This window comes from Stenella coeruleoalba, assembly GCF_951394435.1.
Source record: "Stenella coeruleoalba genome assembly, chromosome: 13".
Taxonomy (NCBI): domain Eukaryota; kingdom Metazoa; phylum Chordata; class Mammalia; order Artiodactyla; family Delphinidae; genus Stenella; species Stenella coeruleoalba.
The window spans coordinates 36,382,501-36,397,142 of NC_137159.1; the positions used below are offsets into that span (position 1 = coordinate 36,382,501).

General features: G+C 44.3%; 2 long non-coding RNA genes across 2 annotated transcripts in view; both read left to right on the forward strand.

Moving 5' to 3' along the window:
• LOC307196070 overlaps window positions 1–10,524 on the forward strand; it is a 67,788-nt gene extending 57,264 nt beyond the window's left edge. The window contains exon 4 of the long non-coding RNA XR_013831029.1: window positions 10,495–10,524. This is a non-coding gene — a long non-coding RNA (uncharacterized lncRNA). The remainder of the gene's footprint in view (window positions 1–10,494) is intronic.
• On the forward strand, window positions 10,521–13,917 carry LOC307196069. The gene is made up of 4 exons (XR_013831028.1): window positions 10,521–10,631; window positions 12,163–12,413; window positions 12,510–12,550; window positions 13,755–13,917. It is a non-coding gene; the product is annotated as an uncharacterized lncRNA (long non-coding RNA).
• Window positions 13,918–14,642: the final 725 nt, after the last annotated feature.

Below are 14,642 nucleotides of genomic sequence, written 5' to 3' on the forward strand. Positions count from 1 at the left end.
GAGGTGACTTAAATGTGAAGGCTTCTGGGACTGGTTTTTGGCATTTATCTCTTTGTTCATGTTTGTTTCCCCTTTGGCACTTACCAGAAGAGTCAAGAACTAGAGAGGAAAACCCCAGTGAGTTCAATGATCCAAAAGGGACTAGGATTTACTAGAACCAAAGGCTTATTGAAAGAGTTACAAAGGAAAGCACAACGCTGAGATTGTGTGTGTGTGTGTGTGTGTGTGTGTGTGTGTGTGTGTGTGTGTGTGTGGTGTGTATCACAAGGGCAGAAGGAGAGAGGATGAGAGAGCAAAATGGCCTTGTGTGGGGTGGGCAGGTGGAGGTGTGACGTGAAATACCTGTGACCAGACACACACCTGGCAAATTTGAAGCCTGAGAGTAACACACATGCTCCCTGTTACCCATCTCCTGGTATTTCCTCAATTAGCATCCAGCCTCCCACACTTCTTCCTGTGTCCTCTCCTAACCTAATTAGTAAAAGATTAAAGTTCTCCTGAGTAAGTGGCAGAATCTCTTCAGGTGCAGTCTCTTTTGGCTAGGACCAAATATATAACATTACGGATAGCAGTAGGAATCCAGTAATTAATTTAAAAACAAGTCAACATTCAAGATATATGCAAAAGTCCCTAAAGCTGTAGGCCACATTCCAAATAGGGCTTTAATGGCTACAGGCAAGCTTTGGGTCCTGCTCCCTCCCAGTCTAGCAGAAGGATTTTCCTTAGCTAATAAGCATTAATTGAGCACCTACTGATGAATAGGAAGGATACATGGATTATGACAAGCTGACCTTAGTCAGTTTATAGACCTTTATTTACGTGTTGCTGTTGCTTCATCCTTGCTGCTAAAAACCTGGCCCAGGCTTATTACCTTTCATCTGGACCAGAACTGAAAGTAGTTTCCATCTCACAGGCCAATTCCAATTAATTGGTAGTGGCTACTAGAGCCCTATGTTGAAAAGGATTTTGTGTTTAGCAGGAAAGAGTGTGGTTGACCGTTAATGGTGATCGCCATGGGCACAGGAGGGAAACTGCAGCATGCCCTCTGATCTACACCGTTGCATTAGCCTTCTAAGGGGTATGATTACCTCTATTTTCTTTCAGGAAAAGGTTAACTTTCTAAAAGATTATTTGACAACATCTTATCAGAAAACTTCAACCCTACTCCACTTTAGCAACTCAGACCTGTTCTACCTGTCATCTATCAATCTCTCTATCATCTATCTTTATCACATCTATTCAATATTTATCATCTCTTTCTATCTCTCTGTCTCCTCTCTCTTTCTCTCATCACACCCATCCCTTATTCTTTCAGCTCCATCACCCCTTTCTCCCAGTTCAGCTGCTGCTCATCTCTACTCTTTTCTCCTAATCCATCATTGACAACATGGCTGGACCTCAGGACACAACTCTTCTGTCACTCTCTTGTGACCAGCCTCAGCCTCATTGCCCCCTTCCTTTTGCTGTGTCAGTCCCACAAACCCTTTTCTGTGGATCACCCCAACCATTTTCCTACTTTCTTCCTACGTGAGGGCCCCTGAGTGTGGCATAGGAATTCACAGTCTTGTGGTTTGGGTTTGACAACCCATGTCCTCTGACCTCAGCTGGGTTCTCAGCACAGCCACCCTTTCACAGGCCCTTGATCAGCATCCTTTCCTCCCCTGATTCTCCCAGCTGCCATCTTAAACCTTCACCACTACACCCCAACCATGGCCACCTTTCTCTCAGCAGATGACCAAGGCTTCTGTTTTAGGCAGTTTGGGCTGTTATAACAAAATACCATAGACTTATGGGTGGCTTAAAAATAGACTTTTATTTCTCACGGTTATGGAGGCTGGCAATTCCAACATCACGCTGCTTGCAGATTTGGTGTCTGGTGAGAGCCCTCTTCCTGGTTTGCAGATGGCTGCCTTCTTGCTGTTCTCTCATGTGGCAGGGCGAGAAAAGGCTCTGGTCTCTTCCTCTTCTAGTAAGGACACTAATCCCATCATAGGGACTCTACCCTCATGACCTCATCTAAACCTAATTACCTCCCAAAGGCCCCACCTCCAGCATATCATCACATTAGGGATTAGGACTTCAACATATGAATTTGGGGGACATAAACATTTAGTCCATAACAGCTTTTATTTAATGAACTCCCTCAACACCCACCCTTGAAACTTCAGGCACTTCTGCAGTCACACTCACCTTCCAGCTTTTGCAAAGGAAAAGCTGGATTCTCTCCTGCCGAGAGCCTCCTCTGGGGCTCTGGATCCAATCTCTCCTGGGCCTTTGCTCTCTACTTTTTACTTCTTCTCTCCACTTCTGGTCCCTCCCTTGCAGCCTAGAAACATGATCAGGTCTCTCCCTTCTTAAAACTTCTCTCCCCAACCTGCCTGCCATTGTCCCTCTCCCTCACAGCCAAGTTCCTGGAAAGTCCATTCCTTCATGACCCCATCCACATACCTGTCTTACCTGTCCAGCTTATGGCAGACTCTGTCACTTTTATTGGCTTTCCAGATACCAGACCTTCCTCTTCTCCCTTGATTTTTCCTCCTCAAGCCCTACACTTTAAATGATGGGGTAACCTGGAGATTTGAAAGTTGGTCTGTTCTAACACCAAAGGCTGATCCTGTAAGCATCATGCCATGCTCTAGTCCTTTAGGAGCTCTCACCATATGAAGAGTGAGCATTGTCACACCAGAGGATAAAGAGGATGGAGAAGGTACCGCTGTTTCCAACAGAAGGAGAAGTATGAAGAACATTCACATTCCACAAATTCCTAATCTGCACTGCTGCTTCTGTAGCATCCTCTTTAACTCTGGCTAAAGAATGTGTAAAATGTGAATTTCCTGTTTGAATAAGATGCCTGTATTTAACTGCAAGTATTGTCACAAAAAGGGTACCTAAGTACCTGTTTACAGGGAGGGCAGCAGCCAGAACTCACCTGCCTGCCTGGTTCAGGGACCTGGAACGTCCAAGCGACTGCCAGCGTTTTGCTCCAAAGAGGACCTGAAGGAAAAGGAAGACTTTTCTCCAAGTCCTGGACTTTGCGATTAGGATCCTCATGTAAAGGAGAAGAAGAAAGATGAGACTCCTGAAACTCCTTTATGAGATGGAGAACTTGCCCTGAGTGGGAGGGGTTGGGCTCAGGGTCCCAAAAAGGGTGAGAGAATCAACCCTGGCCCCTTTCCAACTGGTCTGGTTGGGACTGGTCTCTGGTTCATCAGACAGACATCTGATACTAGCAGGCCTATGCTTTCTCAGGCCCATGGGGAGGACTGCCTCTCTACGGGGCCACAACCTCAGACCTGGGGCGGGAACAGCCCAAGCAGCTTCTCTGAGCTCTGGCAAACGTTGACATCCTGGGAAACCAGGTGGTGCTCGCAATCAAATACCTCTTTGTAACTCAGACCCTTGATTTCTTTCTGAGGCCTAGGAAAAATGCTCCCCTTGGAAGTGAAATCCAGAGATAAACAACTGAGAAGCTCACCAACCGGCTGGAGAAGTTCCACTTCCTCTGCAGAGAGTGGGTTTTGGAATAATAATGCTCTATTTCATAAGCTACATTCCAGTTTCAAGAGCCCAGTGACTCTAACCATTCATCTCCATAGACAATTAGTCTCTCAAAGTTCTTTTCAAGCGCCGGAGGCTCTTGTGTCTGCCCCACAGCCTCTCTGGATGAGGCTGTGCCGTAGCGAGGTAGGTCCCAAGATGTGAAAATATAATCAGACCCAATATTCAAGAAACCAGAATGCTAATTTCCTAAAGTGCTTAGTCACTTTTAGCCACTGATTGCCTCCTCTGTGATTGGGCCCAGTGTGAATCTGAGTGAGTCATCTGTTGGGATAAGTATATACAGGAGAGACCAGCAGGACTTTTTACCAATCTCAGGTCTACTGGCTAATGAATTTGGCATCTGGGCAGTGTTCCTTGTACCTCATCATTTCATTCATTTATATATATATATATATATATATATATATATATATATATATATATATATATATATATATATATATATATATATATATATATATAGGAAGCGGGCTTTCAGACACCAAATGTGCTGGTGCCTTGATCATGGACTTCCCAGCCTCTAAAACAGTGAGAAATAAGTTTCTGTTGCCTATAAGCCACCCAGTCTATGGTATCCGGTTACAGTGGCCTGAACAGACCAAAACAGCACCTCTGCAAACTATCCACAAGTTCCAAAGAGCATGCAAGATATATATAGATATATAGAGAAGATATATAGAGACATATAGAGAAGATATATATAGATACATAGAGAAGGAAATGCGTGAGGTTCAGAGAAAGAAGGAAAGTTTCTTGAGGATGTGAGCTATGAACTGATTCTAAATACAAAGCAATGAATTGTTTTAGTTTTTAAAATAACTTTGGAATTTTTTAAAAAATATTTATTTATTTATTTAGGCTGCTCCAGGTCTTAGTTGCAACATGCAGACTTCTTAGTTGCAGCATGAGGACTCCTAGTCATGACGTGCATGTGGGATCTAGTTCCCGAACCAGGGATCGAACCCAGGCCCCCTTCATTGAGAGTGCAGAGTCTTACCCACTGGACCACCAGAGAAGTCCCAACTTTGGAATTTTTAATTATAAAACTAACTGTTTATATTAGGAAATACAGGTTAGAAAAAAAAAAGTTTAAACTCCCAACTACCTCACCACCAAGAAGTAACTGTTGGGCATCACCCTGCAACCCAGGCCCCATTTTTTCCACTCTTCCCGTCCCTTTCTATCATTCTGATCTACTTCACACCTACAAAGCATCCTCATTAGATTTCATTTCACAAAATGTTTTCAATGCTAAAGCAAGTTTGAAAACTACTGCTAAACACCAGGGGCAGATAAGCCTCCCTGAATCCTGATTCCTTTGTATCAGGGTCCTTCTGATCAGCCTCCAAAGGCAACCTCCTTAGCTTGGTCATTTGGGGCCTCTGCTTCTGGCCACCGTCTATCTTTGCACCCTGGGCACAGCTCTTCTATTCAAATATTTGCATTCATTTGCAAACATTTTCATTCAAAACCTGAGTTTGTCTAGCTTTATTGGCCTATGTGTCACAGCAATAGCAGCTTCCTCCGTTGCTCCACCTGAGTGCTGCGAGATCTCTGAGGCCTCTCGGAGTCACACCCGGAAATTTCACCCCATGCATTGTTTGACGTGTACTCACAACATGCCACAAACACATGGCCCCTGCCATGTTCTTCCTTTCCCATGCCAGCCACCCTTATGCCCCACGTTTATGCTTTTGGCCAAGGCCACCACTCCTGTATGTACCCTCCACAAATACTGTAATGTCTTTTCTCTCGATGAGCCCAAGACTCAACCCTCAAGGTGCCAGCACTGTGTCCCCTGGAGTCCTTAAGGCACAGGTGGTAGGCCAGCTTGCACCCCTGGACTCCAGGGGACACTACTCACAGCTCTATGACTCAGATCCTTCCTCATAGCAGCTCCTTGGTCATCTGCGCTCTTTCAACAGGCTCAGACCAGAGTCCTTCCCAGTCTCCTGTCCCTGACCCCCCACAGGGCACCCTTGACAGTTTACTCATGCAAGTGCACATCCGAGAGCTATGTGTCTGGCTGTACTTGGATGTACTCAGAGGTACTTGGATATATTCTAGTCTTGCTGGTAGAAAGAGTTTAGATTCAAACCAGGAATCCCACTACATTCCCTTTAAGACCCTCAGACTTAGCACCAACCTTTATCAAATCTTCTCTGTCTCAGTCTAAATAAACTTATAAGCCTCTGTAGCAATCATGGTTGTACAACTAATTTGATAATTAATCATGTTTTCGCTTGTGACAACTCTTTTCTTTTCTCAAATTGGTGTTAAAATTTTTATTGTACTAGAAAAAATATATTTTAAAGGAATATCTTTCTGATTCTGAGGATATTGAGCAAAGATATTCCCCTTCTCTATTAGTCCTTAAGAACATAGGCATAGCTTGAATAATTTAAAAGCATCAACATTTCATGTTTATGTCTTGCTCCGTCATTGATATAAGGACCGTGGTTTTGACTGCTTTCCATTTGTAACCATGCCTGGTATTCAGTGGGCACTCATATACCAGGTGGTTCTTTCATTTTAGAGAGGTTTAAGGTTATTATTTGTACCTTAAAATAGCAGAGGATAAAAGACAAGACAAAGTAAAAGAGGACAGAAGAAGTTATACAAAACAAAAAATTCCAGAAAGAATAACCATGGAAGAAAGCTTACTTTAGCATTTTGGTGATAGGATAAAAGATTCCTGAGGTAATCTCCCTTCTTGTAGGTATTGCTTTAAATGCACATATTGAGTATCTCATTCACCCATCCCACAAATACATATTAAGCACCTACTGTGTATCAAACAGACAACACCCCTGCCCTCCAGAAACTTCCAGTCTAATAGAGAGAGGCAGAGACTAAACCAGATCCTTTCAGACTGTAGTAAGTACAACGAAGGAAATAAATAGAATGGGGAGTAAGGATGCAGCTCCTTTAGATTAAATGGTCAAGGAAGCTTTTCTGAGGAGGTGATACTTAGGCTGAAACAGATGGTTGACAAGGCAACAACTACAGGCAGAGTCAGGAAAAGAATGTTCCCAGAGCTACTACATGCAGTCCCACAGGTTGTGCACTGCCCATGCGCTCCATTCACATGGACAACAGTGACATCCCTGAGAGTTGTGCAGCGCAGCAGCTCAGAGTGTTTCAGGCACATGTAAGTCAGTTCACTTGTATAGTTAATTTCCTTTGCTCAAGTTGACTTGCACATCTACTGACATGCACCTAGTCCATCTGGACACAATGGCAATCAAATTAACCATGTGATGGTTCAGACAAGTCAAGAAAATGACCCTCAGCAAATTGCAGGCTGGACTCGATCGATCGGCTTATGACTATATGTTCTCCACTTCTGGAGACATGGGAGATGAGCCTAGAAATTAACACAGTTTAAGTGGGAAAAGCTTGAGGTCATTTTGGGAACCAATCCATTGTCTACTCCTATAGTCATAATGCCAGGAAAAGGAAAGATGAGTAATTGCTATCCAAGCCTAAAGCTGGTTTTCAGGGTGAGAAATCCTCCCTCTTCAGGAATGATCAAATGTGAGGTTTGGAAAATAGCCTTTATAATTACAGACTATACTATTAAGTGCACGGCAAATTAATCATTTGACTCCGTGGCATGGTGGTATCCCATAATGACAGGTTAATGGATTCCATGCTTAATTTTAAAAAAAAAGGACCATTAGACTTCTAGTAAAGTCAATACTGTAGCTCTTTGCTGGCCACAGATCCCCTGTTAAACTGGCCTCAAAAGCAAATGTATAGAGAAACTTTGAGGTTCCGAACTGGTTTAATGGGTTTCACAGAAGGGGTTCAAAGGTAGCTTTCTTGTCAATTTACAATTAGGCAATGGAGGCTTAAATAGAGCTCATATGCTGACCTCAGGCTGCTCTGGAAATGAGACATCTGGAAACTGACCCCCTGTTCCCTGAATCTCTCAGCTGATTCTACTTCCTCTCTGAACTGTGCTCATCAGTGTTTGAATCTGTCCAAGTCAGTTCTGAAGAGGAAGTTCCAGTCTCTCCTCCCCCCACACGTCTGCGTGTAGAACGTGACAGGAGTTCAGGGGGCGGGGAGCTGGCAGGATCAGAGGGCAGGATGGGGCAGAAGTAGTGCTCCTGGGCAGGCGCTGAGAATAGAGTCATGCACAACCAGGCGAAGAAAAAATGCAGGCCAGCTTTGGCAGGGGGATTATTCAAGGGCTTCCAGTTGTGGAAAGCAGGGTGGAGGTGGCCATCCACCAGCGCCAGGTGGAGCAGGGTTGTTCTGGAATATCTGATTCAAAATAGGTGGAAAGATGGGTCAGGATTCAAGACCTAAACATTGAGGGTTGAAGGACTGTAGGCTCCACATAGCTACCTAGAGCATGCTTGCGATCTTTACTGTACATATGAATCGCCTGGAACCTGGCTAAAAATGCAGATTCTGATTCAGTAAGTCTGGGGCTCTGCAGTTCTAACGAGTTCTCAGGTGATGCCAGTGCTGCTGGTTTATGCATCACATGGAATACAGGGGCTACAGCACAGGGCAGGGTCCCTCCTCCTTTTCTCCTAACCATCATGGGCCCTAGAGGAGCAGGGAAGCCTGGAGATTGGGCAATAGCACCACTCTTGCCCAACAAAACTGCTGACAGGACACAGCAGCCCAGAGGCTGGGAGCAGTCCAAGCCCTCATGCATTCCAGGGCAGGGGCTGAGCAACTGGCTGCTGGCTGAGGCTCAGAGCAGAAAGAGCCTGATCAATGGACATAAGAAAATTATCAAATTAGAAACAAAGATGGGTTATATTTGGTGAATCAGAGGGAAAAGCTTAAAAATCTCTGTCCCTTTTTAACACCTCAAATAAAAGATCCTCATCACTCCTACCCACTGTGGTCAGTGCTCTGACCGAGGTCCCTCTGCAGAGTGGAAGTCGTCAAAGTACGTTGAACAAATGCTTACCCAGGCAGAGGGTGGGGTTTATGAGCTGTTGCTCTCTCGTACTAACCTTCTAGGAAAATGAAAAGGGAAGAGTTCCTCCAGGGCCATTTTCCTGGGCTCTAAATTGGGTGCTTGATGTATGAACTTGGCTATACGACAGCACCCTGTTGTTCAATTAAACACTAGTTTAGGTGTTGTTGTGAAGGTATTTTGTAGATGCTGTTGACATCTACAATCCGCTGATGTTAAGTAAAGGTCTTGACAGTCTGGGTGCCTCATCCAATCACTTGAAAGGCCTTAAGAGCAGAAGAGGTTTCTCTGAGGTAGAAATTCCACCTGTTAAGTGCAGCTTCAGCTCCTGCCAGAGAGTTTCCAGCCAGCTGCTCCACCCCACAGACCACAGACTTGCCAATCCCCACAATCATGGAAGCTATTTGCTTTAAATAAATCTTGTTCCGTATACATTTGATCCTCATTATTCACAGATTCTCTATTTGTGAATTTGCCTACTTGCTAAACTTTACTATAATGCCAAATTAACACTCACAGTGCTTCCACAGTTATTCCTGGACACGTGTAGAGTGGTGAAAAATTTGTCACCTGATGCAGCTGTTTTCCCAGCTGAGGTCGAACAAGGTGACTCCAACTTCTTGTTCAGCTCTCAGACTGTAAACAAGTGTCCTTTACGTGGTCTATGTAGCGCCATGATTTTCATATTTTTGTGCTTTTTGTTGGCGATTTTGCTGTTTACAGTGGCTCCTAAGCATCTTGCTAAAGTGCCGTCTAGTGTTCTTAATGCCAGAAGGCTGTGAAATGCCTTGTGAGGAAATATGCTTCATTCAGACATCAGTTATAGTGCTGTTGGCTGTGAGTTCAATGTTAATGAATCAACAGTGTATATTAAGTAAGGTGTCTTTAAACAGAAATACAGATAAAACAAGGTTATATTTTGATCGGTTGAGGAGAATGTGACCAGAGGCTCACAGGAACCTAACCCTGTATTTCCCCTAGGAACAGTGGCTCAGTATTTCCTAATTCAGTGTTTGTGGGGACTTTATGGGACATAACTACCATGAATAACGAGAATTGACTCTGTGTGTGGAGCGGGGGGAGGGCAGCATGCACGCGGGCATCCGCACTACTGGTTCTGTTTCTCTGGAGGCACCCGAACTGATGCAGGTGCAGTACCACCCTCTCCTCCAGGGCTGGCTGTGCACTGCACAGATGATGAGGGCCTTTTGTCCTTTCTGCATTCAGATCTCTGACAATATTCTGCAGAAGGAGGAAACCAGTTCACTGTAAACCCTCTAGTGAATGTTAACAGTCCCCTTTTAAAAGCAGTTTTTCCCTTACTGGGTCATACTTAGGGACACAAAATATACACAAGCCCTATAATTTGGATGGTATTCCATCTCTCTGATAAAGAAAGAAGTAGGCTAGATTAGGTAATAGCTAGAATGCATTTCAGCATTTTTAATGTAATTTGGATGATAAGCCCCAAATTACTTTTCCAATATAAACCAATCAAGTCGATTCCAGTTTGAGTGACTTTACCAAAAATAAACTTCTTTATGAATGTATAAAGAGATAATTAGACTGTCTCCAAGGCATTGGGCCTATTCCCAACAATGGAGAGAAGCCAGCATGTCTCAGTGACATGCAGGCACCAATTTAACAACCCACTGCCCTTCCTCTCCCCACCCCAGTGGTCAGCTGTAGTCTTCTCAGAGGCTGTGGTTATGATTCTCACTTGCCTGGTCCACAGCTGCAGGCTCCATTGCTAATTCTAAATTTGTCATCTTCCATGTTGCACTGTCTGACACAGAAGGAACTGGCAAAGAGGAGTCATGTCTTAGTCAAATCCTACCCCGCTCCTGGAATACCACCCAAGCTCACACCCTCCATGGCGTGAGTCAGCTGTGCCAGCTCTGTGGATATCGTGCGCTTTTCCCCACGTGCCCACTGACACCTGAATGAGGCTTGAAAAGGCTTATAAATAATTCTCTTTTTCCTTCAAGAACACGTCACAGCTAAGACTAAGCACCGTGTATCAGCTTCCACTGATCCTGAAAGAACATACTGTTTGAAAAAAGCTTCTTTCATGCGCAGCTTCAAGAAAATCAGAACACCATTCACTTCTCAAACCACCCATAAGGTAATTCAAGTGTCAAAAAGTGTTCAACGCAAACAGAGGAAGGGCAGAGGGAGCATAATACAGTCTGAGAATTTTTTTTTGTATTCAAAAGTGTTTCCCTTTTAATGTTCAGCAATTTTCATGACATGTGAATAGTATTCTAAGCTGTTAAATGGTAGAATGGGAACTGCCTTGTCCTGTGACTATTTTTTTTTTTTTATAAATTTATTTATTTATTTTTGGCTGTGTTGGGTCTTCGTTTCTGTGCGAGGGCTTTCTCTAGTTGCGGCGAGCGGGGGCCACTCTTCATTGCGATGCGTGGGCCTCTCACTGTTGTGGCCTCTCCTGTTGCGGAGCACAGGCTCCGGACGCGCAGGCTCAGCAGTTGTGGCTCACGGGCCCAGTTGCTCCGCGGCATGTGGGATCCTCCCAGACCAGGGCTCGAACCTGTGTCCCCTGCATTTGCTGGCAGATTCTCAACCACTGCACCACCAGGGAAGCCCCGTCCTGTGACTATTGAATTGATACACTAAGTAAGAATGATATACTAAATACAATTAAAATGAGTATCACCCTTCCACCAAATAAAAAATTGTAGAAATATATGTAGTAAACAAACTGATTGAGTCAAATTATTTCGACCAGAAAAAAAATGTCAAAAATGGCTAAACAGGACTAACTCTTATGAAGTTTGGCTTATAGGGCCCATCTCTCCCTGTGGCTCTTTGTCCTACATTTTCCCACCCTTCTGGTCACCTCCCTTCCCCCACACCAGGTGTCAGGTCCTCCTTCCCCTGCTCTCAGCTGGTTGCTCCTTTCAAAAGGATTTAAAAGTCAGGGGTTGGAAACAACAGCCGTCCGGCCAAATGGAGCCCATCTCTTGTTTTTGTAAATGAAATTTTATAGAAACCCGGCCATGCTTATTCCTTACCTCAATGGCTGCCTCTGCCTTACAATGACAAGAGTTGAGTAGCTCCAACAGAGACCTTACGGCCCACAAAGCTTAAAATATTTACTATTTGATCCTTTATAGAAAAAGTCTGCTAGCCCCTGAATCAAGTCCCTCGCACTAAGGTATTACAGTTTTAATATGTTACTTCTCCAGGAGAAGAGAACCATTACTTGGATTTTAATAGGAGGTAACTTCTTAATTTAAAGAAAGTAATGGCTAATAGCAGGCTTTTACTCATCGGCAGTGGGATACTCAGGAGATACTTTGGGGTAGGGGCATTTCTTAAGTTCAGTTACTATCTATTCCACCTGCCCATCAACCCAGTTGTGGGACCACCTACTGAGGATTTTGATAAAGGGTTACAATTGTTTGGAGAAAGACTTGAAAGCGAAGTCGGTCTGAAAGCAGTTTGGGACTGCTGCAGCTGGCATTGTGGAGAGGAAAACACACAACCCAAGAGATTATAATTTGTCTCCGCCTGACTCAAATGTTTATTCTTATCACTTAAAGACTAACAAAAACATTCTGAGGTCCAGTTAAAGAGAGTCAGATTCCTGACTTTGGTTGTCCCCTAATCTTTTGCCTTTTTACTTTTCACAGATATCTAACTTCACAAAAATAAATCTTCTTTATGGCACACCAAAGATTTTCTCTCTGAAGTTCCCATGAGCGGTGTTATTTATCTATAAAGAAGTCTCCTCCAAGAAAGCAGCAACAGCGAGCTCATGGTGCAGCCTTTCTTCCAGAACAGAGGGGCTCGATTCTCACTGGCATTATTAGGCAGACTTCATGAGACTTTGAAATGGCCGCTGTACCAAATGGAGACAGAGCATCTGGTTTCCCATCTCAAGGTGATGCACGGGATTGATGGTCACTCCTAACATTCGTTTGTTCAGTATATTACATCCCAAAATGTTCTCCTAAACATTCTCTTGTTTAATCCTCAGGACAATCCTTTGACATGAAAATTGTCATCCCCTTTTTACAGGTAAGGAAATGAAGGATGTGAAGGGTTAAATGACTCACTTTAGATCAAACAGCTGTTGAAGGTGGATTCAGAAGAAAAAGTCAGGTCTTCAGAGTCCTCTCAGGGTAGGGGTTTATTCTCTGAGCTCATGCTGGAGGAAACCGGGGGCCTCGTCAAGAGCAGTGAGACTAGTGCAGTCGTTTGTGGAAGTCTTGAAGGTCACGGTTTTGTCACTCTTCCGGTACAAGAGTGGTAAGTGGCAGCCTAAAGAGGTAGAGGCTTCATTCAGATGTGCCTATGAGCTGCCCAAGGTGAGCACCAGGATGTCATCCCACACGGCTCCTGGACCCTCCTGGGATGGGGCTCATATAGCACTAGCACTTCAGCGGGGCTTTGTGCAAACTAGAAAATGGCAGGCCAATTATACAAAGGTGCTCCTTCCCTCAGCTGACTCAGCCCTGGGCCAGGCCTCAGCTCAGCAAGCTGAGTGGGCTAGATCCAGCCCCTGCTCGAGTCCCTCACCCAGAAAAGGCATCATTGCCCAGGCACAGCTGGTACAACCATCCTGGGCCCACCCAGTTCAGAGAGCTCCCTTCACCAAGAGGGGATGTTTCTCAAAGGAAAGATAACCTTACTGAGAAGAACTGAATCCATACGGGACCATAAACACTGCACAGTTTACCAAGAAGGTGCCAGTTACAGTCTAAACTTAGTATGGTTTGGGTAGTGAGGACAGTCTTTCTGAGCGGGAGAACTAGAGCTGGTCCCAGTCCAGCTCATCTCCCTTACCTGGTCCTCCCTCTTAGCTAAGCCCCTCTCTGTATCCCACTCAAGCCCATTTCTCCCATTAATTTAAGTGCTGCCTCACTGAATGGAAACTTCCTTGAACTGGAGGGAACACACAGCTAGCAGAAGGGTGTAATTATTCTTTGTGAGTGGATGGGCGGCCACCCCCTCCAGCATGTCTCTGTCACATCAAGACAGGCAACCCTGCTGGGCTAGGACATCTCCTCCAAGACTACACATTTCCAAGACACCAGCTGCCATCAGAACATCCTGGGTCTCTCCCCGTTCCTCCTCTAAATGTTCTTAGGAGCCCATATCATCCTCTAGGCCACTGGGCAAAGGCCAGCTGAGCTCATTAATCATATACACTCACCTTTCCTTGCTCAGAAATCAAAGGCAGCAAGAGCTCACAATCCTCCGTTGAATTGTGTTTTCATAGGATTTGAAGGAAGAATGGATCCAAGAGCAAAAAGGCAGCTCCACCTAACCCTGGGAAGGACCGGTAAGCACCTCAGGGTGCAGCTACTAAGAAAGCAGGAGGAAAGTGAGCTGGAAGCTACTCTTCTTCATGTAGAAATGAATCCTCAGACTAAAAGTTTCAATTTACACTGAACACATTCAATTTTTTAAAATTAATTTTTATTGGAGTATAGTTGCTTTGCAATGTTGTGCTAGTTTCTTGCTGTACAGTGAAGTAAATCAGTCATATATATACATATATCCACTCTTTTTTCGATTTCCTTCCCATTTAGGTCACCACAGAGCATTGAATAGAGTTCCCTGTGCTATACAGTAGGTTCTCATTAGTTATCTGTTTTATACATAGTTGTGTATATATGTCAGTCCCAATCTTCCAGTTCATCCCACCCCCACTTCCCCGCCTTGGTAACCACACGTTTGTTCTCTACATCTGTGACTGTATTTCTGTTTTGCAAATAAGTTCATCTCTACCGTTTTTCTAGATTCCACATATAAGCGATATTATATGATATTTGTTTTCCTCTTTCTGGCTTACTTCACTCTGTATGACAGTCTCTAGGTCCATCCACGTCTCTGCAAATGGCACAGTTCCATTCCTTTTTATGGCTGAGTAATATTCCACTGTGTATAAATATGTACCACATGAACACATTAAATTTAAAGGTGCCTTGCCTTGCACTTATACAGTGTGCCAAAAGGGGTGCTGAATTCATTTCCAGTCTTGTTCTGATAACTACTACCACCATGGTCCACATAAAAATGGTTGAGCAAGTGAGTATGTTTCAACTTGCCGTCACCTTTTCTTTTTTTTTCCCCCGCCACCACGAACTGCCTGCCCCCCACTTTC